Genomic DNA, 12,498 nt, shown 5'->3' with positions numbered 1-12,498 from the left:
CATTCACTGCGATGGGGGGCACCTTTCAGGGACCTTGATTGGCCCGGCAATGTTCAGGGTTACAGGGGTTGCAGGTATAGGGTGGATGGTCATTCACCTCAAAGGGGGGGGGCACCTTTCATGGACTAGGACCAACCCAAGTGTTCCGGGTTTGCATAGGTCGGAGGCCCAGGTATTGGATGCTCGTTCACTGCGATGGGGGGGGGCACCTTTCATGGACTGAGAATGGCCTGACAATGTTCATTGGTACACAGGGGGGAGGTCCAGGTGGTGGATGGTCCCCCACCGTGGTGGTGGTGGGGGGGGTGTTTACGGACTTGGTTTGGCCGAGAATGTTACAAGGTACACAGGACGAACGTTGTGGCGGTGGGTGGTCGTCCACCGGGACCACACTGGGAAAGAGTTGGGTGCAGAGGACCTGGAGGAGCAGGTGGTCATGCGGAGGTTTGGCGCCTTCGCGGGCAATGACGGTTCCAACATTAAGACTTTACACGGACGCACGTTTCAGTGGTGGATTGGTTGTCCACAGGGTGCCACAGCTTTGGCTGACTGGAGGAGAAAGGGTGCACAGGACTTGGAGGAGCAGGTGGTCGTGCGGAGGTTTGGCGCCTCACGCTTTAGACGACAGTCCCCACTAAAACTCATTTATAGGGGGCATAGGTTTCAGTCGTGGATTGGTCATCCACTGGGGGGCCGCAAGGTCGGCTGACTGGAGGAGAAAGGTGTCCAGGACTGGGGAGTGGGGCAGGGAACCGCCCTACGGGGGTTCCCTGGTTGGCGGTACTTTGGAGGGGTGGTGAGTCACATACGGGCGGATCCACCCCTCAGGGAGGGAGAACGGTACACGGGTGACTGATACGGGGCGCGGGAGGCAATGAAGTAAAGTCAACAGAGGATGTTTGGAGGGCAAGTGAAGGTGAGAATGGGGAGAGGAAGGAGGTCACTGAGTGAATGGGGAAGAGTCAAACAGGTGAGATGGTTTCGAGAAGGCTGAACGGAGAATGTATCGGCATGGGATGGGAAAAGTATTTTCTTACAGTTATGTAATGTCAATAAAGTTAAATTATGCAACCGTGTCCTAATAAAATGGCCTTTTACGTTTCAAGTGACAGCGTGGAGTGTAGTTATTGCGCGATGAGGGCCCCCGGGGGAAGTTAAGGTCGCAGACCAGTCTTCCCCCGGGGCTATTCGCGCAATGGCCCGGAAGGACATGGTGTGGGAGGGTTTAGAGGATAGGGGAAGGGGCGGGCATTAGGAAGACATATAAGGTGTCAGGAGAGGAGGATCCAGCCTCTTCCTGACACCCTAGCACCACCGGGGGGATTAGAGAAGAAAGTTTGTCCACCCACCCACCCTACAGGTTACGTGGAGGGCTTGGGACTGGAGCGGTCTTAGCATGCCAGTTTAGGGCCGGTTGCAGAGTAGCGACGTTACGGTACTTTGGAGGGGTGGTGAGTCACATACGGGCGGATCCACCCCTCAGGGAGGGAGAACGGTACACGGGTGACTGATACAGGGCGCGGGAAGCAATGAAGGAAAGTCAACAGAGGATGTTTGGAGGGCAAGTGAAGGTGAGAATGGGGAGAGGAAGGAGGTCACTGAGTGAATGGGGAAGAGTCAAACAGGTGAGATGGTTTCGAGAAGGCTGAACGGAGAATGTATTGGCATGGGATGGGAAAAGTATTTTCTTACAGTTATGTAATGTCAATAAAGTTAAATGATGCAACCGTGTCCTAATAAAATGGCCTTTTACGCTTCAAGTAACAGCGTGGAGTGTAGTTATTGCGCGAGTAGGACATCTTCTCAAGCGGCATAAAGACTCAGCATCTCTTGCTCTGCACGTGGTGGCATCGGTACCGGTTTTACAGTTCAGGACACACACCCGAGCTAAAAATCAGTCGATGTATTGCTCTTCGCCACTTGTGGAACTCTGCGTTGCCGGGCAGAGTTTTTGGGTCACGTTGCGAAGTTCAGGATAGGTGAACTCCCCAACATCCTCCCAGGTCTCCTTCGTAGTGCTCCCATGGGGCATGCTTGCCTGTACAATAGAAAATAATTATGCCCGTCCGGCACATAAACTTTTTGCCAGGTCAATGGCTTAATTTTAAATACTTATAAGTCAACCATATGGTAGAGTCTAAATGCCTGAATTAGAATAGTAAATGCTACGAACCTGAGAATTAATTCAGTTTTAAAGTTCTCACATGCTCCTGGAGCAACGTTCCCAGGTCAAGGGTGTTTGACATAATATGAATAGCTGCACATCACAGAGCCTAAATTCCAACATAGCAGGGTGTATGGTATTTAAAAAGTGGTGAAGAATCAACAAGACTGGCTCTCCATTGAAAAGCACAGAGAACCAATAAAATACTTTATAATGCAAAACTTCAGTTTGGGAATAGGTAGAAAGGTGATTCAAGGGCTTTAAAACAGTCATTTAAAATCCATTATAATGGTCAAGTTGGATTTTAAATCACTATCTTTAAACCAACACATTTAGAAAGTGCTATTTTCTAGCCCAAAGCCTCTAGTAGCCCCTTCAGAGTAATTCCTAGGTATCACCTGGCATCCTGCTGGAAGGTGTAAGTGACTCTTAGGAAAGGGAACAAAAGTGCCTTTGTTGGGAGGTTATGTGAACTCCACCTGACAGGATGGCCTGCGGGATATATCCACCAACTGCACAAGCTTCAAAGGGGCATCCCTTGTCACATGCAGATGTAACTCATACCTAAGCCTGCCCAGTCGCGCCCGTAGAGGGAGTTCCATAGAGCGTAAAGGCGGGCAGGGGAGGGGAAATATGGGGGGTAGTAAACACCGGAATATGGATGATCAAAGGTAAGTAAACAATTAAATACCATAAAACTAATTTCGTGGCGCGCCCTGCATCACAAAATGCGATGCAGCGCGTGCTACAAAATTATTTTTATTTATTTAATTGTTTACTTACCTCCGATCATCCATGTTCCGGTGTTTGCTACCCCCACCCTGCTCCTCCCCTGCCCTGCCCCACAAAACTCCCTCCAAGGGCCGCGACTGACTGCATATAAGCCACACTTGCACTCAGCGCGAGGCACTAGCAGGCTACTTTCTTCACTCCTGAGGCGGAAAGCCGGGAGCATTTTTGTGTTACTGCATTGTACTATGTTTTAAAACTATTGCTGTATATTTTAACTTTGTCCTCGCATTTCGGCGGACTTACCCGCATTTTAATCGCTCTGTCAGTAATACTGCAGGTTATTTGTACTGCGCCTCTATTTCCTTGAATTTGCCCGCCTTCCCCGACTTTCCCTCTTTCTTAGTGTCTCTCCCTCGCTGCAGCCGATTGAACGCTGTGACAGGGATAGGGACTGGGAGGGCAGCAGCCATCTTGGGAGTAGCCCAGGGTCGGCGCTGTAGTTCTTTTGCAACTCGCTCGCCTGACTGCATATAATGTGCCCCCCTCCCCGGCCGCGCAGCGGGCGTGCCGCTGGCGCGCCGAAGGCGCGCCTAAGGCAAGCCCGTCTGCGCCCGTCCGCGCCGGGACGGGCCCAGGGCCCAGGCCATCCGCTGCTCGTATCTCCTACTCCTCTGAAAGCTTGCTGAATCTCCGCGGGTCTGCCTTCTGTTTGCCCCCGGCAACCCAAGGGATGCTGCACTCATCAGGTATTTCACTCCCCTCTATCAGCACCCAGCCATCTTCATCCTCCCAGTGTCAACACACCTTATCACTGAAGCCCATTCCTGCCAATACTCGACACCTTAACATTGCCTATCTTAACACGAGGTCACTCCCCAAACACCTTCTGGACATTTTCCTTTTCCTTACTGATCATAAACCGGACATCTTTTTCCTAACGGAAACGTGGCTCAACACCGGCTCATCCCCTGATGTTCTAGCTGCCTTACCCGACAATTATTACATCCTCCAGGCAGACCGTGCAACAGGGAAAGCAGGCGGGGGAGTCGCCGCGATTATTAATAAGGATCTTACCTTTTCCAAGATGGCACCGCTTGATTTCACCGAAGTTGAAAACGTGGTCGTTAAGCTAGACTCTAGCTCGGGACCTCTTGTATGCATATTGCTATACAGACCCCCCCAAAATATGCCGTCTTTTCCTTTTTCCTTGTGATCAATTGTCCTCTTTGGTCACTGACTACACCAACATACTGCTTATTGGCGATTTTAATTATTGGCTCAACTGTGCGAATGGCGGCCCTGCAGCCACGGAGCTCACGGGGCTTCTTGCCGGACTCAATTTTCTGCCTCATATTAATGACGCAACCCATGTCAAAGGGCACACTTTGGACCAAATCTGGAGCACTCACGTTGGCATCTCTCCCCCCACTGTTTCGCCGTGCATCTGGTCAGATCATTTTCTGATCCAGTTCAACATCTCTATTTCTGAACCCTCAACTAAGACAGTCACTGAACAGGGACTTATCAGGAAATGGGGAACCTTGGACACCCCTGCTTTCTTGGAAAGTCTAATTGATTCGCAACCAGCCCAAAACTCTGACCCCAATTCTGCCGAGTCAGATGTCTTTAACTGGCTTAAGGCTGCTAGCGACACCCACGCCCCATTGACAAAATGTAACACCATTCGTCATTCCAAAGCCCATAAATGGTTCTCATCGGATCTGAGAGAAAAAAAGCTCTTTGTTCGGCAAAAATAGCGTGCATGGAGGAGAACCTATAATTCCCTTGACAGGGCCAGTTACCTGGCTGCTCGTGCAGACTATATGAAAACTATTTTGTCTGCCAAATCTAAGTTCTTTTGCAATTTAATCGAACAATCTAATAACAACCCTAAGGAGATCTTTTCCATTGTTAAAAAACTCTCGAATCCTGGTAGAACTGAGTGTAAACCTGTTGCCAATCAAGAATTCTGTAACACCTTGAATCAATATTTCTTGGATAAAATTGCCTTAATCAAATCCAGCATTCCTGCCATTGTCCCGGATTTGCCTGTCTTGGCTTATCCACCTAACCATCCAATTTTGGATTGCTTTCCTCTCCTGGACACTACTACCCTTGCATCCCTATTAAATAGGGTAAAATCAGGCTCCCCACATGACTGTTGTCCCCCTCTCATATTAAAGACGGTTTTTACCGCCGTCCCCACTCCGGCGCTGAGCCTTCTCAATACCTCTCTGCTCCAAGGGTTTGTACCGGAATCGTTTAAGGATGCAGTCCTGCTGCCTCTCCTGAAAAAACCAGGAGCTGATCCCAATACCCTGTCGAATTACAGACCCATTTCCCTGCTTCCGTATTTGGCCAAGGTACTGGAAGCGCACGTCACCTCTCACCTCTCACTATTCATTGAACAGTCAGGTGTGTTACATCCTTCACAGGCCGGTTTTCGACCAGCCCATTCAACCGAGTCAGTTATCGTAGCGGTCTTGGACTCCCTACGCCTCAGTGCTGACTTGGGAATACCTCAAGCGCTGGTCCTGCTTGATTTGTCGGCCGCGTTTGACACGGTCGACCACAACATCCTTCTCGACCGTGTCAGATCGGTGGGCATCTGCGGCCGTGCCCTTGACTGGCTCAGATCTTTTCTTTGCGACCGCACTCAAGCGGTCGGTCTACCCCCTTTCTCCTCCCACAAACTCCATACCACCTGTGGAGTTCCCCAGGGCTCATCCCTATCACCGTTATTGTTTAACATTTATATGCTTCCTCTGCTTCAGTCCGTTCACTCATTCAAAGTCACTACCTTCAACTACGCAGATGATCTGCAACTCACCTTCACAATTGACAACTCCCCTGATTCAATTCACCAATTTCAAAACACCATGCTCCACATTTGCCAGTGGATGGACGTGAATCAACTCAAGCTGAATCCGGGCAAAACTGAACTGGTCTTGTTCGGCGATAGTCATCGTTTCTGGGGCCCCCAATACTGGCCATCTAAGCTGGGGTCCCCACCTGTGCCGTCTAGATCAGTCAAAAGCTTGGGGGTAGTTATTGACGACGAGCTTTCCTTAAAACCTCAGGTTAATTCCGTTGTGTCCACCTGCTTTTTCCAATTACGGAAAATAAAGAAGATCAGTCGGATGCTCACTCGATCTGCTCTGACGCAGGTTGTAAGAGCATTAGTGTTGTCTCACTTAGACTACGCTAATGCCATCTACCTCGGTCTGCCTGTCACTCTCAGCAGACGTTTACAGTTGGCACAAAACCAGGCAGCGAGACTGATATATCACCATCCACGATGGCAGTCCGCCAGACCGCTTCTGAGGCAACTTCATTGGCTTCCGATTCAACATCGCACCAGTTTCAAATCGGCCTGCATAATTTTCAAATCCCTTCACAATTGCGGCCCACAGTTCATTCAAAAACTTCTTCTTAGGTACACCCCCTCTCGCAGCCTTCTCTCTGCAACCCAAATTCTCCTGACTGTTCCCCGCTACAAGCTGTTGCGCAAGGGAGGCCGTAGGTTTGCCACCCTTGCTCCCAAGTTATGGAACTCTCTCCCACTGGAGATTCGTTCATGCACCGCTCTTCTACCATTCAGGAAGCTCTTAAAGACATGGTTGTTTACCCAGGATGCGGCCTAGTGCTTGTGGCCTCTTGTAAAGTCAGTTCCCCTGTTGGTCAGCGCCATGAGACCTTTGGGTGTGCGAGCGCTTTATAAAATTTTGATAAGATAAGATAAGACTGAGCCTGCCTCTGCCACTGGCCAAGTAGCCAGAGCGGCATCAATCCCAGAGGGGGGGAAGCTGTTCCATAATTGGTTTGCAGGGGGGTGTCTAATTTTCCTAGACAATCCCAGGGTTGGGCACAGAGCTCTGACTAGAGGATGAAAGATTCTGCAGTATTCGGGTTTGGCAGACCAGGGCATTGTGGGTTTCTTTAAGGCCAAAGGCCAAAATATTTACTGCAGGGAAGAACCCAAAGCACATTTAATTGAATAAAGGAATTACTGAAATAAATGAAATGTGAGTCCAGAATGGACAGTAAGGGGAGGTAAAAGTAACAAGAGTTTAAGATAAATATTTAACTATCAGAAACAACAGTCTAAGAAAAGCTTGTGGATGCTGAATGCCGTGAAGGCTGCCGAAGCAAAGCTCAATCGTGGGTTGTGGTCAATGTTGATGTGGGCCACCACAGTGTAGGCAAGAGAGATGCCACATTCAATCCAGGAGCAATACCGTATACTTCAAAGGTCAGGTGAAGTTCTTATGGAATAAAAGGTAAAAAAAAACATCCTTAACAGTGGAATATAAGCCTGACAGCAAACTACACGGTTACAAAAATGAACTGTTTTGTAGCTCCGGAAATTGTTGATGAATACTAAACAGCTAATATTCAATCTGACTACTTTTCCTAAAATAAGGAAACATTGACCCTCTTGATAAATTACCTTGAAGAAATATGGATTGGATTGGGCATCTAAGCAGGTAGGGTCACAAAAGAAAACCACCCTTTCACATTGAAAGCTGAAACAGCAACTCACTATGTTTAGAGGGAGGTGCAAAAAAAACTATGCGATAGAGGTTTCTCAAAACTCCTCTAGTTCAGTAGAAAATCTCAACACACATTTTTATTTTTCCTGCTGAGAAAGAAGCACGGTCTCCAGGAAATAAGACAGGCTCAATTTTAATAAGTAGTATGCAGCACAGAGTACCCCCAAAATACAAAGAAATAATGAACACCAGTTTTTTAAAATTAAATAATTCAGAATTGTTGGGAATGCAGACCGCCTGGAACTCATTGCATACATCGTACAATACTGACAATTAAAAAGAAAATCACTGACAACCTACTTACTCTCCTGTTGTACGAAATCACAATTGACCACCTTCTTATGACTTCTTTTCACTCAAAAAATATTTTCTTCACAACCTACTTGAAAATAATAATTAAAGATAGTGGAGCAGTCTTCGTTTTTCGCGCAACCTGTTAAAGCCAATTCAAACCTGAAATAACAAATAGCCAAACGATTGATTCTTCAGATGAGAACAGAAAAAATCTCAAAATAGGGGGGTACTTAACCTATAAAACAGATGGGACACATATTCACCAGTTGTCGTTTAAAAAAAAAAGAATCCACTAATAAATGAGATAAGTAGACAACCGCATAGGGATGAAATTATCAGAAACATACAAGCACTAACAAAATAAAAGTAATACTACTGCTACACCTGCTCCCTTAGACTCTCCTTTACAAAAAATGTACTCTGCAGACTATATATAATTTAAAAAAATGTTCGTACCTCACTACCGCTGCTATGACCTTCCATGCTTGACTATGAATTTCCACCGGTGACAGAAACAGATGCAGAAACTTGGAAAATGTCAGAAAATGGTTATGTAAAAATTAAAAAGGACAATTGCTCCCATTGAAATGAATAGGAAAACCTGGAAATTATTTGAAAAAAATGTAATTTAGAAATTGTTTAAAGTTTGAAAATGTGTTTTAAAATTGTTATATAAGGAATATATTTATTTATTATTTTACACGTTTATTAAATAACATTTTAAATAAAATGAGCTTATATTAATATATGAGGAATGTTTTTTTATAAATGATACAGGACATTAGACATTAAGCAATAGGCAGTGGACATTATGTGGTGGTATCTTTTATCCTCAGAAATGGATCCCATTTGGCCAAGAAGAGTCCATGTAATCTTGGATGCGATATATGGCCTATTCATACAATGCCACTTTGTATATTCCGGTCATCGTCTCGCCACAAGTGGGCAACTGCAGTGACGCAGGATACCGAGTTTGCCTGTGGTTAGGGCGGTGGTCAGCAACACACGAGCATAATCTGTGAGGCTTTGAAGGTCATCTTTGTTGTGCAGCATGACCAATATCCCAAAGGTATTTGCGATAGTCTGCGAGGAACGTGTCATTTTCCCTGTTTATTATCTGATAGCCGAGAGAGCCACTACAACACCACGCTGACTGAGATGAGAAGCCAGGAGTCTCCCTTCTTTCTCCCCTTACTCGTAGTGTCAGGCCTTCAATTTATAGAGCATGTATTCCACCTGAGAAGAATATATAGAGTTAAGCTCCATTTTGGCATTCTCAAGTACAAGTGTGTGCCAATTAGCCAAAGAGGATAACTCTGCTTGTACTTCTGGGTATGGAGTCAGATGTTTCAAGAAACTCCCTTTCTGCATTCTACGTTTGTTCTTCAGTGTGACATCTCTCAGTTGATCCCGGAGGGTGACCTTGGCTGCCATCAAATTACTTTGGTTGATTGCACTGAGCCCCTATTGTCTGAAAGGTAGATGGCAATATAAGATTTCAGGCGGGTTTTGTCCTTGGAAGGATTATAACACTCTGTGTTAGGGCGCCAGAGTTTCTGGGTGGGATTCTGGAGGTTTCACTGAAGAGTAAGATAAATCGGTGCATTGTCCGACAAGGAGCTCAAGGGTAACATTCAGGACTGCAGGGGTGACTGGTTGAGAGGTAAGGGAGTTCTCCAAGTGAGAACTCCTTCTCAGTGGAGGCACTGATATCTAAAAAAACCCATATCATCGCAAAGGTCATGGAGGAGTGCCCTGTCTCTGTTCTTGTGGACATAGAGGTGGCCCATGTGGTACAGAACAACATCTGGAACTAGTTACAAGTCTCCTCCGAAAATTATGTGTGATATGCAAAGTTCAGTGAGAGGACGATTAAGATGGGAGAGGAAGATGGATTTGTCACCAATAGGAATATATATGGAACCCACGCTGAACCCTTCAGATTTGACCCTAAGCTTATTGAACATGTAGCGGCCCTCAAAGTCTGACTAATTCTGAAGACAGCACATGGTAGGAATTTACAAATAAGAATGGTCAATCCTCGGGAGATGGTCAAGATGTTGGTGGATACGGCAGGGATTAATTCTGCTTCTGCCCAATAGCTGTAAAGGCCTCATTCCACTTGGGTCTTCTTAAGTTTCTCCTCCTCTTTTTCTGAAATGTGTGTCTCCTGGATGCGAGCTATGCTGGTGTCTTTGGAGGCCAAGTATGATAGGATCTTTTTCCATTTAGCATAAAGGTTGGCCTGTTATCATTAGGTGAGATTAGAGTGAAGGGGCAGGAGACCATGGTAAAGGGCATCAATAAGTGTCACCGACACAAGGATGTAGCAGAAATAAAAAGAAGGTAAATGTGTCAAAAGGGCCACTGGGGGGTATGTGTGTGGTGCAGTGAGTGTAGGGGGCTGGAGACCAAGCCATAATAAAGCCTGGAGTTGGAAACACTGGAGAGTTAAAAAGGGAGGAGGATGGGGGCAGAGATGATGAAGTAAAATCTGTGGTGTCCAGGAGGGTATGCGTAGGTTTAGGAAGCTGGTGTGTTGATGGATGTTGGGTAACTGTTTCCACCGTGTTTATACTGCACCAGGGTATGGAGGCTGTCAGGACGACATGGGGTACTAATGATGATCCTAAGCATGAGGAGTAAATGCAGCCATTACCAGTATCATGGAGAAGAAACAGTGGGAGAGAAATGTAGGTGGGAGAGGGAAGGAGGGGTGTGATTGAAGCCCAATAGTGGCACATGGGAGTCTGGGCCAGCTGACTTCTTAATGGTTGCGCGGGTGGATGGTAGGTGGTGAGATGTCTGTGTCGTCCCAGGGTATGTCACCATAGTAACCAACCTGGGTTAGGGAGAGAGAATTAGCGCATAATTAGACAGAAAGTACGAGCACAGAGTGGTCCATATACCGCATATATAGACTGCTTGCAGAGATTGGAAGCAGGCTCAAGGAGAAAAGAATGATACTCCAGGAGGAGGGGATGAGCAGGCACATGGGCAAAATAGATGAGCACACACAACAACTGACCCTACCAAAACCATTGCTCAAAACAGTATCAGAAACAGGAACTTTGACATCAGCATTTAAATCGACAGCATGCAACCCCAAAAGATCCCAGGGCCAAAGCCCCTTGTCCAGTAATGGATCAGAGGAGAGGTTGCCCGGCGTGACACAATACATGTATTGCCGACCATGTAGTGGGGGGTATATTGTCCTTAAAAATCTAGCAGTAGGAGGATGAAACTTATAGCAATGTTGGATCTGAAGGTGTTAAGAACTACCCCTTGGAGTTCAGAGCCTTGCCAGTAATGTGGTCGACAAGAGGGACCTCTCCCCCACTGTCCCATTCAAGGCACTTGTCAAGCATGTGAATCAGGGTGGAGTTCCATCAGGGCCAAAGGATTCATGGATGAGCACAATGTATCCCTTACACATGCCTGGGTAAATTCTGCCACAGAACAAAGCAGTCACTCCGAGATGTGGAGGATGTAATGTCTAAGTCCAATATGGCCAAAGAGTCAAGAAAGAGAGCCTGCTCTGCAGGGTCCAGGAAGGTTCTGGAACAGCCATCCATAATGGTCAGTTCAAGGAGGCTATATTTCATTTCCCATGTTTTTTAGCTGCGGATGTAAGGCCAGGAAGGCTTTCTTCTTGATGTTGGTCTTCAGTGAAAAATCCATCGTGACATTCATCTTGCAGCCATCAACGTCACAAGGACAACAAGAAAAGGGCTCCCTCTTGACCTATAATTACTTAAACCATAGGAGTTACCTCTCAAACATAGGGCATATACCAACAATATCTACACAAGATGAAAAGTTTTTTTCATTTTATTTCATTTTAGCAGTTAAAAAGTCTATTTTTTCCTTTTTACTCCTTTTTTTCTTGTTGTTCTTGTTATTGCTTTCCCCTCTACTCCCTGACCTGAAAGTAATTCCCAGAGGGGGTCCCCTTTCCTTACTTATTATTATCAACGTCACAAGGACCATGTTTTTGTGATTCCATGAGGATAAGGTGGATGCGAGCAGGGAGCAGGAAACAGGAAATCAGAGGGAGAGTTCCGTTGGAGTCTACAGCAGATGAATGTGAAGTACTCTACCATATCCTATGCACACTGCAGTGGAGGTGTGAAGGACAGGCCAGTGATGCAGGAATAAAGTCCAAGAGCAATGTCTTGGCATCGTTGCATTCCAGAATCTGGTACACCGTAGAAGTCAATGATGTCATAGCACAACCGGTTTTCAAGGTCACTCAGTATACATTTGAAGAATTGGATATTTGGGCCTAATGATTCCAGATGGCCTAACTGGTCTTCCACAGTTTCAGTCACCATTCCGCCATGTTCAACCAGTCCTGAAAGATTCCTAAAGCAGACTTTATGTTCTTGATATCTTGCATTAGATCCATCATTTTTACGTCCATGGCAGAAAAATGGGACACTATGGAGGTAATGGCATCAAGGGGTGCAACAGGTGGTATTGTCATTGAGGAAATGTACCCCCCTCCACTGCCTCCATAAAGAGCAGGTGATGTGAGGGCTTGCTTGTGGCAGGTGATAGATGCAACAGTAGCTGGGAAGATAAAGCACAGCTGCTCAGTGAGTCCAGCCGGGTGAAGGGGTATGCTCTCCTAGCCAGAAGAAATGTAGACAGTGAAGCTTCCTGTCGGACAGTGCTTGTGAGGTTGCACGTGTTGACCCAGCAATGGGAGAAAGGTGTGCAGTGGCAAGATATCAGCCATCAGTAGTTTGTTGG

Source organism: Lissotriton vulgaris, chromosome 8, assembly GCF_964263255.1.
Source record: "Lissotriton vulgaris chromosome 8, aLisVul1.2, whole genome shotgun sequence".
In the NCBI taxonomy this organism is placed as follows: Eukaryota; Metazoa; Chordata; class Amphibia; order Caudata; family Salamandridae; genus Lissotriton; species Lissotriton vulgaris.
The sequence above is the reverse complement of the archived record's forward strand: the minus strand, read 5'-3'. Positions refer to the sequence as shown.